This window comes from Bufo gargarizans, chromosome 1 (assembly GCF_014858855.1).
Source record: "Bufo gargarizans isolate SCDJY-AF-19 chromosome 1, ASM1485885v1, whole genome shotgun sequence".
Lineage (NCBI taxonomy): Eukaryota > Metazoa > Chordata > Amphibia > Anura > Bufonidae > Bufo > Bufo gargarizans.
The window spans coordinates 577,954,583-577,967,602 of NC_058080.1; the positions used below are offsets into that span (position 1 = coordinate 577,954,583).

The window sequence follows — 13,020 nt, forward strand, 5'->3', positions numbered from 1 at the left end:
AAAAGTCCCTTTTAGATGGGACGATACAGCAGGCGATTGTCTGCAAGACATCGTTTCTTCCGGACGATCGCCTGTTCGTCAGCAATGGAGACCGCTGCTATTACATGCTGCCATCACGCATCCCCATACAGACTTGTTGTTTGCCGGCAGCAGAGCGTGTTTACACAGCACAATCTGCTGCCAGCAAATGGCGATTTTTGTGTCCGCACAAGCGTTTCACTCATTCATCAGGTAATCAGCGGCACCTATAAACTGCCAGATAATCGCTATCAAGCGTTCCTATGAACACTCATTAGCGATTATCTGGCAGATTCTAGGCCCTTTATACAACAAGATCTACTGCACAGGAACGAGGATTTTCAGTGCCAGGAAAATAACACGATCACCCAATGAACAAGTGTTTGCCTGTTCACCAGGTGACCGCCAGCACCTTTTACACAGGCAGATGATTGGGAACGAGTGTTTATACAAATGCTCATCCCCAATAATTTGCCTGATTAATCGGTCTGTGTAAAAGGACCTTAAGACTGCCTGTCTGAGCTTGCAGTGTCTTACTTTTAGACTGTATTAGTAAATCCGCCCCAAAGTTTGCGGTATTCACAAAAGTGATTTACAGGAACGTGAAACCTAGAAATAAATGGTAAAATAAACCACAGATAAACTTGCTACACAGTCTGCAAAGCTTTCCGTATGTTCCTATGTTATGTCTTGTAGAAAACCTGCATTTAGTGGATTCCTTTTAATTAACAGTGATTATTGGGCCTTTTAAGGGGTTTTCCAGTGTCCAGATGTTGATGAGCAATCCTCAAGATAGGTCATCAGTATCAGATCATCGGGGGTCTAACTCCTGCCACTCCATCCGATTAGATGTTTTCACACTGGAAACAACATAATGGACGGAAGGCTCCAGTTACTTTGTTAGTGGCCATGCTGTGTTACTGTAGCTCTAGTCCCATTCACTTGGAGCTTAGCTGCAGCAAGCCAGCATGGCCACTACACAGTGGATGGCGCTGTCTGCTTTTGACTCAGTTGACTATGTTATTTCCAATGCCAGTGGCTGCCAAAAAAAAAAAAAAAGACCTATAGTGATAAAATAAATCAAGAAATAAAATAATCACAGAAATATGTCTTCTCTTTCAGATTGATCTTCTGTAGCAGCAATGAATGGGTAATACATATGGAAGAAAATGATGTCACTAATAACCAACCAGCTTGAATATGGACAAATATCTGAAGATGGTTCTAGAAAAGACTTTGCACTGTTGAGAGTGAGGCCTAAGACCGCATTCACAGTCAGTGTTTGGTCAGTGATTTCCATCAGTGATTGAGAGCCAGAAACCAGGACTGAAGCCTACACAGACATAAGGTATAAGGGAAAAATCTGCACCTGGTCTGTGTTCAGACCTGCACCTGGCTTTGGCTCAAAATCACTGATGGAAATCACTGCCTAAACACTGATGTGTGAACTAGGCCTTACTAGTCTTCTGGAAACGATAAAGAACCCACACCTACCCTTTGCATTTGCTTGTTATAAATAACAGTTGGATAGACTCCAGTCTTGAAATCATTCATGAAGGACTAGTGCAGACAAGGACCTGCTTGTAGATTAAGAATTTATTTTGTATCAGTCACTTCCATCTTAACCCCTTAGAGACCAGGGTAATTTTGGAGACTTATGTTTTTTTGGATGAGTAGCACATTTTAATGGCACAATTTGGCGTCTTGCACAACTCTAAAAACATAGGGTGAAACAGGAAAAAAAGGGCAATTCTGCCATTGTCTTTAGGGTTTTTGTTTTTACAATGTTCATTGCGCAGTAAAAATGAAATGAAAAGCATATTCTGCAGGTCAGTACAACTATGGTGATACCAAATGTATATATTTGTTTATTAGGATTTACTGCTTTTAAGGAATTAAAAGCAAGTAGCATGGGGGGCATGAGCGGACGGGTCTAAACATTGCTCCGGCTCCTGATCTGCATCCTGTTTAATCCTGCACGCTGACATCATCTAAAAAGTCCTCAGTACGGTGCAGAACAGCGGGGAACTTACCGAACGTAACCATGAGCCCCAGCAAAGCACAAGCGGCGGCGGGGCGCTTAAAAGAATATGCCAGACAAGAGGCCCAAAATGGTGCCGCTCCCGCTGCCACACTGCATGCTCAACACCCTCACGGGCAAGCGGCTCAGCAGGCGAACACTGGAGAAGCAGAAGCGCCTGAACTCACTCTGAAAGAGGTACACGAACAGCTCATGTCTGCAATCCTTTCATGTCAGACCTCCGTCACTACAAAGATAGAGGAGGTGAGAGTGGATCTCGGCCTACTCAGGCAAGATGTACAGCAACGTACGAGGTGCAGAGGAAAGAATCTCTGATTTAGAAGACCTCACGCGACCCTTACCAGCAAAGATTCAAAATCTAGAGGGATCAGTTACTCTATGGAGACAAAAGTGTGACGACTTGGAAAACCGTGCCAGGAGAAATAATGTTCGCGTACTAGGCATGCCTGAAAGAGCAGAGGGTTCTGATCCATCCACTTTCCTGGAGAATTGGTTTAAAGCTACTTTTTCGTAGGCGACCTTCTCCATGGCGTACACGGTAAAGAGAGCCCATAGGGTTCTGGCATGACCACCACCACCCGGTGCTCCTCCTAGACCTCTAGTGGCACGCATGTTGAATTGGAGAGATAGACCTCGACCGCGGCGGTTGCATCTCTTGATGTGGCCAAAGCATTTGATAGCGTGGAATGGCGTTATCTATGGCTAGTACTCAAGAGAATGGGCTTTGGAGCTGAATTTATATCATGGGTCCAATTATTGTATTCATGCCCTAGAGCAGTGGTGAGGGTTAATGGCGATGTGTCTGACCCGTTCATGCTGTTCATGGGCACTAGGCAGGGGTGTCCACTGTCGCCGCTTTTGTTTGCAGTGGCAGTGGAGCCCTTGGCAGAGGCTCTTAGAATGGCTGCCACAGTCAAAGGTCTTAGGTATGGTACGAGGACAGGAAAAGTGGCCTTATATGCAGATGACTTGCTTTTGTTCTTGGACTACTGGGAGCAGTCTCTTCCTGCTGCAATGACTATCATTAATCACTTTGGGGATATGTCTGGACTGGTGATTAACTGGTCGAAGTCTACCTTATTACCCTTAGATAGTAGTAATAGTTTGCCGCCGCCCACTGCGGGAGGACTACAAGTAGTCACATCCTTTAAGTATTTGGGGGTGTGGGTTACTACAGATTTAGGCGACTATGAACGTCTGAATCTGGTGCCAATGCTCGCTGAATTTCGGAAGAAGATACAAGCCTGGAACAAACTGCCCTTGTCTGTAATTGGTCAAGTCAATCTCTTGAAAATGATATTAATGCCAAAACTTCTATACCTTCTCCATAATGCACCAATCTGGATCCCGCTTAGGTTTTTTAACACTGTTAACGCAGTTTTTAGAGACTTGATATGGAGGGGGGGGATCCCCAGGATTAAGCTTTTAACCCTTCAGCGGCCTAAAACACAGGGGGGGGGGCAGCAGTGCCGGACCCTTGGTCCTACTACATTGCAGCACAGCTACAACGTTTTAGGGGATGGGGGGACCAGTCCTAATTGAACAATGCTGGACGTATTATTCAGTACTTAATTCACCGTACCTATTTATTGTCTGCTTTAGAATATGGGTCATTCCACACTCATGGTACTCAATATCCGCTGATAAGCATGATGCATAAAATATGGTGGAAAACCAAAGAACGGATAAATATTACTGGGTATATTACCCATACGCCTATATGGCCCAACCACTGAATTAAATAAGGTTAGTGGAGTACAACAATGGGAGCGGTATGGGTTGAGTAAAATGACTCGGTTGTTCTCCGAAGGGTCACTGAAGAGTTTTGACATTCTGAGGCAGGAATTTGGCATTCTGCATAAGTATTTTTATATGTATCTGCAGCTGAGGCACGCCATTCATACACAGGAAAAACAGAGGAAGGTTCAACCGGCATCCAAATGTATTATCATTGAGCACACGGTGAGAGCAGGTACCAAAAGTGGGGTGATATCCCTTTATTATGACACACTCAGAATAGAGGCTAATAAATCCAACCCGCTGAAATTGTATGAGAGGTGGAAGACGGATATTGAGGATCTAACAGAGGAACAATGGGAGGAAATCCTTGATGATTTGCCGACGCTGTCATTTAGCGAGTCATATAGAATTTCCCAATTGTATCTCTTACACAGGGTTTATAGAACGTCAGTGCTATTGTTCTGAATGGGCTATAGGAGGGATGATGTGTGCCCGCGCTGTAATGTCCCGCGAGCAAACTTGATCCATCTTATGTGGAACTGTCCACGCTTGAGTAGGTATTGGGTGGAAGTAGAGGAACTTATAAATCAGGTTTTCCAATCTAGCCTGGAGGTTACCCCACTAACTTGTCTGCTTGGCTTCGTGAAGGTGCCAAGAGTCATGATGAAAAGGAAGGTGGCTATTATACGAATATTGTATCAGGCACGGAAATGCATAGCGTTTCATTGGATTGTTAATTCAGCTCCTACAATCCAGGAGGTAGTGGGTAGGGTACACGCGCTGGTTAAATTGGAGGAGTGTGTTTACTTAAAGAGAAACTCGATAAAAAAATTTGAAGCAATTTGGTATTCATGGGTTTCACATTATAACTTGTCTTAGAGTATATATGCGGGACTTGAATGTTGTGATAAGAGTGGGTAGTGCTTGTGTATGAGTATGTCAGAATGTGGGTCTGCGGATAGTGAATGGATGCGTGTGCCGGAACGTCTTATGATTATTTTTGAGCTACTGAAGCACTTCAGCGACATATGTCGTTTACCAGAAGAAGGACTATGATATATTCAGAAGGACTTGCCAACAACGGATGTGGACTGTACCTTTTTTTTCTTTTTTTTTTTTTTTGTCCTCTAAATGGTCGTGCTGGGGGAAGGGGGGGGGTTGGGTGGGACGGGTTTTTTGTTGATGTACTTGTATTAAAATCTCTGAAAAGTTTTATAAAAATTATCTGATTAAAAAAAAAAGAATTGGAGAGATAGAGACCTTATTCTCAGCCAGGCAAGAATCAAGCGCACTATAATGTTTGAAAATGCAAATATTTCACTATTCCCCGATTTGTCGGCCGAACTCCAGAAGAAGAGGGCGACCTTTGTATCCGTAAAACGGCGTCTTCGTGACCTGAACTTACCATATGCAATGGCGTATCCGGCTCGCCTACGTGTGACAGAGGATGGGAAATCGCACTTCTTCAGTGACCCGAAAGAAGCAGATGACTGGGTGTCCAGGAAACTGCGCAGGACACCGCCGACCTGAAGTCACTGGACTTAATTACCCTGTCTTCTTCATTTGACTTGAAGAAGAGGACTCTTCCATCAGAAGACACTTACCGCTAGTTCCTCATTATAGTTAAAGGAAATCCACCGATGCTGATTTTATTGAAACGTTATCCACGATCGGTTCAGAGTGAGTCGCAATGCCTTTGGCAGCAGCTACTAATAATTGGTCAGCTTAATGTATAACACACAAGGAGACGGTCAGACACCTGCATAGATTTTAAACAACCGGAACTATGCAGGTCCCTGATCACATAGCCACAGGGAGATTTATCTCCCATTACTGTTGTTTCCATCACAATGTTATAATGTTTTGGATAAGGCAAGATGTAATAATAGAATGTACGTGAACACTAAGGTACACTCTCTGGAAAATCTGAGAGAAGTTTGCACTCACATAGTCTTAATGATGTATAAACATCCGGGAAAATATAGACTGACAGCACTATGGCCACCCTGAGTGTTATGTTCTGGAATGTGAGAGGGATGGGTAATCCGGGAAAAAGAATTGCAATATTCTCACATATCCGTAAATATAACCCGCATGTCCTCAGCCTATAAGAAACCTATCTGACAACAGACACAGCAGGCAGAATCAAAAAGCCTTGGGTACAATGGATGGGAAATGCCTTTGGTAACTCACACTCCAAAGGGGTTTCATTACTAGTGCACTGTACCATTAGATGGGAGCCTCATAATGTGGAGGTGGACCCAGAGGGAAAATATATTTTTGTTTTTGCCCATATAAACTGTGTCCCATATGTACTCTTGAACATATATTGTCCCCCTCCAGCTAATATCTCAGTCCTTCAGAATGCAGCAAGTTTTGTAGTTCAATATCCGCATGCCAGGCTGCTATGTATGGGAGACCTTAATATGGTAGTGAACAACCAATTAGATAGATTTTTTTTTTTTTGGCTGGGTCCACATCCGTTTCACATAACCACTGCCTTATCCACTTGGATTGAGGAAATGGGATGGATGGACCTCTGGAGGGAAAAACATCCAGATCTTGTAGAGTACTCATGTTTCACCCCCTCAAGAGGGGCATTATCACAAATAGATCATATGATAGGCACTCCCAACATTTATATGGACCTAACAGACATCTTTTATGGCTTTCAAGGTACTTCAGACCACGCATCGGTGATAGCCAAATTTAATGTACCAAACGCTACATATGTCCAACCTAAAATGAGAATACACCCATTCTGGCTTGCTCTCATGACAAACAATGACAGAGTACCAGACCAACTTAGGGTGTTTCTAGAGTTACATTATGAAGAATCAAATACTCTGCTATTGTGGGACACTCTGAAAGCATATCCTGGAAATTGAGGATTTGAGACAATCTCATACATAAAAAAAAAAGATACACAGCGGAAAGAGAAGGAACTGAGTATTAGTGTCAAGGAATCGGAAACCTGGTTCACTTCTGACCCTTCTGAGGCGAACGGGGAGGGGATTGGTTACATAAGGGGAGATTATATATGATTCATCTTAAGGAAAAATGTAGCCGTAAATTATTGTTCTATTACCACCTCCGGACCGCCTAACGCACATGTGCGTTCCGGAGGTGGCAGCGCTGCGCACAGTCACGCATATACGCGTCATCTCGCGAGACGCGACTATGCGCGCGCGCATACGCAGTTCGCGCCGGCATTTCGCACAGAAGTATTTCGTCAGCAACCTGCCAGCCAATGATCGTGGCTGGCAGGTTGCTGATTTTTAAAAAATCCAATCAAAGTGCCAGATAGCAGATCATATTAGTAAATATGATCTGTTATATGGCTGCCTGCTCCTCTGCTGGTTCTTTTCGTCGGTTGGATCCAGCAGAGGAGCAGGCTTCACAGTGAGTACACCAAACACTACACTATAGCCCCTGATCACCCCCCTGAACCCCAATTAACCCTTTGATCACCCCTGTCAATCACAAGTGAAAAGAAAAAAGTGATCAGTGCAAACTGTTATTGACCGTTAGGTTTTAGGTATAGTTTAGGTCCCTTGGTTAGGTAGTTAGCGATCAGTTAGCGCCCAGCCCACCGCACCGCAGTCCGTTATTCGCTGATTAGCGTATCGCTAATCAGCATTTGTACTTTTATAGTATCTGGAAGTGATCAAAACTGATCACGGTCAGATCTATAATTGTATTAGTGTCACTTTAGTTCGCCCTCCACCCAAAACGCAGTGTTTGCCCGATCAGGCCTGATCGGTCGCCCACACGTGCGTTCGCCCACACCCGCCCCACCGCAGTGACAAAAAAAAATTTTTTTTTGGATCACTGCACATTCAGTTTACACGCACTGCGGCGATAAAAAAATCAGTTTTGATATTTTTTTATCAACCGCAGCGGCCTCCGGTACTTCGCTAGCCTCCCCTTTGTAAGACAGGCTTGCTTTTTTTTTCTTGGGTAGTCTCAGGGAATACCCCTAAATTTAGTTGCCCACATGTCTAACAGGGGGTATTCCTCTGAAGAGGCCTACAGGCTTCTGACCCAGTCGGATGAGGAGTGGGAACCCTCATCTGATGAATCCAGCGGGTCAGAATACGAACCTGTAGAAAGCAGTGGCTCTCTGACCCAAAGTTCGGACGAGGAGGCTGAGGTCCCTGATACCACCAGGCGTACCCGGCCCCGTGTCGCTAGACCGCAGGTTGCGCAGGATCCGCTTCAAGAGCAGCAGAGTGGGGCTGGTGCTGTCGGATTACGTGGTGAGGCATACACCAGCAGCCCAGCCCTCCCTGGACCTAGTACCAGCACTGCCGTGCAACCTGGTGAAGTAGCGAGCACCAGAAGGGCAGTTGAAGCTGGTACGGTGGCACGTGCAGTAGTGACCCCGTCGCAGCCACCGCAAAGACGTGCCCGTAGAGCCCCTAGAATCCCAGAGGTGCTGGCAAACCCTGATTGGCAGTCCCCAACTTCAGCCGCACCTGTAGTTTTCCCTTTCACTGCCCAGTCTGGAGTTCGGGTTGAGACGGCTCAGATCGGTTCGGCCCTGGGATTTTTTGAGCTGTTCTTGACTGCGGAGCTTTTAGACATAGTTGTGGCCGAAACAAACAGGTATGCCACACAATTTATCACCGCTAACCCGGGAAGCTTTTATGCCCAGCCTTTCCGGTGGAAACCAGTCCAAGTTTCCGAACTTAAAACTTTTCTGGGCCTCCTCCTCAACATGGGCCTGACAAAAAAGCATGAATTGCGGTCATATTGGTCCACGAACCCGATTCATCACATGCCCATGTTCTCTGCTGCCATGTCCAGGGCACGTTTTGAGGCCATCCTGCGGTTCCTGCACTTTAGTGACAACACCGCCTCCCGTCCCAGGGGCCACCCTGCTTTTGACCGGCTCCACAAAATTCGGCCCCTCATAGACCATTTCAACCAGAAATTTGCAGATATTTATACCCCAGAGCAAAACATCTGCATAGACGAGTCCCTGATACATTTTACCGGGCGCCTTGGCTTCAAACAATACATCCCAAGCAAGCGCGCCCGGTATGGGGTCAAATTGTATAAGCTCTGTGAAAGGGCCACAGGCTATACCCACAAATTTCGGGTCTATGAGGGAAAAGATCAGACCCTGGAGCCGGTCGGTTGCCCTGACTACCTGGGGAGCAGTGGGAAGACAGTTTGGGACTTGGTGTCACCCTTATTCGGCAAGGGGTACCATCTTTATGTGGACAATTTTTACACAAGTGTGGCCCTCTTTAGGCATTTGTTTCTAGAACGGATTGGCGCCTGTGGTACCGCGCGGGCTTCCCCCAACGGCTCGTTACCACCCGTCTTGCAAGGGGGCAGAGGGCCGCACTGTGTAACGAAGAACTGCTCGCGGTGAAATGGAGAGACAAGCGTGACGTTTACATGCTCTCCTCCATTCACGCAGACACGACAATACAAATTGAGCGAGCAACCCGTGTCATTGAAAAGCCCCTCTCAGTCCACGACTATAACCTCCACATGGGAGGGGTCGACTTCAATGACCAGATGTTGTCTCCGTATTTAGTTTCCCGACGCACCAGACGCTGGTATAAGAAGGTGTCTGTATATTTAATTCAATTGGCTCTGTACAATAGTTTTGTTCTCTACAGTAAGGCTGGGAGAACTGGATCCTTCCTCAAATTTCAGGAAGAGATCATCGAGAACCTCCTGTATCCAGGAGGTTCCGTGGCCCCAACCACCAGTGTAGTTAGCCGTCTACACGAGCGACATTTCCCCAATGTCGTTCCTGGTACCTCAACCCAACAGTCACCCCGAAAAACATGTCGTGTCTGTAGCAGGAGTGGAATAAGGCGTGACACCCGCTATTTCTGTCCTGACTGTCCGGACCACCCTGCCCTATGCTTTGGAGAGTGTTTCCGGAAGTACCACTCACAGGTACACTATTAGCATAGGGATCATCTCACCAGGACAGGCACACAGGGCTATTAGGGCCCATTCACTCACTGCTGCTGCAAACGTCTCCTTTCACATGGGACAAAGTGCATAACGCACTTCGCCACATCTTTGGGCGATTTGCGCTTTGCACATTGACCCATGGGGAAGGAGAGGTTTGTTCTATAAAGGTAAAAAAAAAAAAAACACACCAGTAAGCAAACACGTTAATGTTCAGTTAAAAAAGTTAAAGTTTATATGTTCTGTTGCAAAGTTAATAAAATTATTGCGTTGCGGCCTGGTTTTTTCATTTTTTTCTTTTTTTACCTTCCAGGTGGACCAACCGATTGACTAGCTGCAGCACCGATGTGCATTCTGACAGAAGCATTGCGCTGCTGTCAGATTACACGCAAGTCGGTGTATGCGGCGCTGCAAGACGGGATTTTCTCCTCTGCAGTGACAGATACGTTTGCCGAGGCATACGAGCTGAGGAGGAGGCGGCGTTCCTATGCTTTGGCAAGCACTTTGTGTATATATATATATATATATACAGGTCCTTCTCAAAAAATTAGCATATTGTGATAAAGTTCATTATTTTCTGTAATGTACTGATAAACATTAGACTTTCATATATTTTAGATTCATTACACACCAACTGAAGTAGTTCAAGCCTTTTATTGTTTTAATATTGATGATTTTGGCATACAGCTCATGAAAACCCCAAATTCCTATCTCAAAAAATTAGCATATCATGAAAAGGTTCTCTAAACGAGCTATTAACCTAATCATCTGAATCAACTAATTAACTCTAAACACCTGCAAAAGATTCCTGAGGCTTTTAAAAACTCCCAGCCTGGTTCATTACTCAAAACCGCAATCATGGGTAAGACTGCCGACCTGACTGCTGTCCAGAAGGCCATCATTGACACCCTCAAGCAAGAGGGTAAGACACAGAAAGACATGTCTGAAGGAATAGGCTGTTCCCAGAGTGCTGTATCAAGGCACCTCAGTGGGAAGTCTGTGGGAAGGAAAAAGTGTGGCAGAAAACGCTGCACAACGAGAAGAGGTGGCCGGACCCTGAGGAAGATTGTGGAGAAGGACCGATTCCAGACCTTGGGGGACCTGCGGAAGCAGTGGACTGAGTCTGGAGTAGAAACATCCAGAGCCCCCGTGTACAGGCGTGTGCAGGAAATGGGCTACAGGTGCCGCATTCCCCAGGTCAAGCCACTTTTGAACCAGAAACAGCGGCAGAAGCGCCTGACCTGGGCTACAGAGAAGCAGCACTGGACTGTTGCATGTCATTCGGAAATCAAGGTGCCAGAGTCTGGAGGAAGACTGGGGAGAGGGAAATGCCAAAATGCCTGAAGTCCAGTGTCAAGTCCCCACAGTCAGTGATGGTCTGGGGTGCCATGTCAGCTGCTGGTGTTGGTCCACTGTGTTTTATCAAGGGCAGGGTCAATGCAGCTAGCTATCAGGAGATTTTGGAGCACTTCATGCTTCCATCTGCTGAAAAGCTTTATGGAGATGAAGATTTCATTTTTCAGCACGACCTGGCACCTGCTCACAGTGCCAAAACCACTGGTAAATGGTTTACTGACCATGGTATTACTGTGCTCAATTGGCCTGCCAACTCTCCTGACCTGAACCCCATAGAGAATCTGTGGGATATTGGGAAGAGAAAGTTGAGAGACGCAAGACCCAACACTCTGGATGAGCTTAAGGCCGCTATCGAAGCATCCTGGGCCTCCATAACACCTCAGCAGTGCCACAGGCTGATTGCCTCCATGCCACGCCGCATTGAAGCATCCTGGGCCTCCATAACACCTCAGCAGTGCCACAGGCTGATTGCCTCCATGCCACGCCGCATTGAAGCAGTCATTTCTGCAAAAGGATTCCCGACCAAGTATTGAGTGCAGAACTGAACATAATTATTTGAAGGTTGACTTTTTTTGTATTAAAAACACTTTTCTTTTATTGGTCGGATGAAATATGCTAATTTTTTGAGATAGGAAATTTGGGTTTTCATGAGCTGTATGCCAAAATCATCAATATTAAAAGAATACAAGGCTTAAACTACTTCAGTTGGTGTGTAATGAATCTAAAATATATGAAAGTCTAATGTTTATCAGTACATTACAGAAAATAATGAACTTTATCACAATATGCTAATTTTTTTAGAAGGACCTGTATATATATATAAAAAACAAAAATCCCGGCAATGATTTATTCATCCACATCGATTGATGTGAATGGAGAAATCTGGTTTGCCAGGGCATACGAGCTAAGTGGGTATGGATGTAGGGCGGAGCTCCTATGTCCTGGCAGACGCCTTTCCCCTCCATTTTTTTTTTTTTGGCAGAGATTTTTTCATCCACATTGATCAATGCGAATGAAGAAATCTGTGCCGTTCATTTTTTTCTTTCAGCCCAGAGGCTGAACGGAAAAAAAAATCTCATTACCTGTATGCTCAATATAAGGAGAATAGCAGAAACTCCTAATGCTGGCCATACATGTAATGATTGCGGAGACCCTCAAATGCCAGGGCAGTACAAACACCCCACAACTGACCCCATTTTGGAAAGAAGACACCCCAAGGTATTTGCTGAGGGGCATATTGAGTCCATGAAAGATTTAAATTTTTGTCCTAAGTTAGCGGAAAGTGAGACTTTGTGAGAAAAAAAAAAAAATAATCAATTTCCGCTAACTTATGCAAAAAAAAAAAAAATTCTATGAACTTGCCAGGCCCCTCATTGGATACCTTGGGGTGTCTTCTTTCCAAAGTGGGGTCACATGTGGGGTATTTATACTGCCCTGGCTTTTTAGGGGCCCTAAAGCGTGAGAAGAAGTCTGGGATCCAAATGTCTAAAAATGCCCTCCTAAAAGGAATTTGGGCCCCTTTGCGCATCTAGGCTGCAAAAAAGTGTCACACATCTGGTATCGCCGTACTCGGGAGAAGTTGGGGAATGTGTTTCGGGGTGTCATTTTACATATACCCATGCTGGGTGAGAAAAATATCTTGGTCAAATGCCAACTTTGTATAAAAAAATGGGAAAAGTTGTCTTTTGCCAAGATATTTCTCTGACCCAGCATGGGTATATGTAAAAATGACACCCCAAAACACATTCCCCAACTTCTCCTGAGTACGGCGATACCAGATGTGTGACACTTTTTTGATGCCAAGGTGGGCAAAGGGGCACATATTCCAAAGTGCACCTTTCGGATTTCACCGGTCATTTTTTACACATTTTGATTGCAAAGTACTTCTCACACATATGGGCCCCTAAATTGCCAGGGCAGTATAA

General features: G+C 45.2%; 1 protein-coding gene across 1 annotated transcript in view; it reads left to right on the forward strand.

Moving 5' to 3' along the window:
* The window catches only part of TCTN1 (tectonic family member 1), a 36,305-nt gene extending 34,755 nt beyond the window's left edge, over positions 1 to 1,550 (forward strand). Inside the window, exon 15 of the mRNA XM_044275772.1 lies at positions 1,141 to 1,550. The gene's annotated coding sequence lies outside the window, so the exon portion shown is untranslated. The remainder of the gene's footprint in view (positions 1 to 1,140) is intronic.
* Positions 1,551 to 13,020: the final 11,470 nt, after the last annotated feature.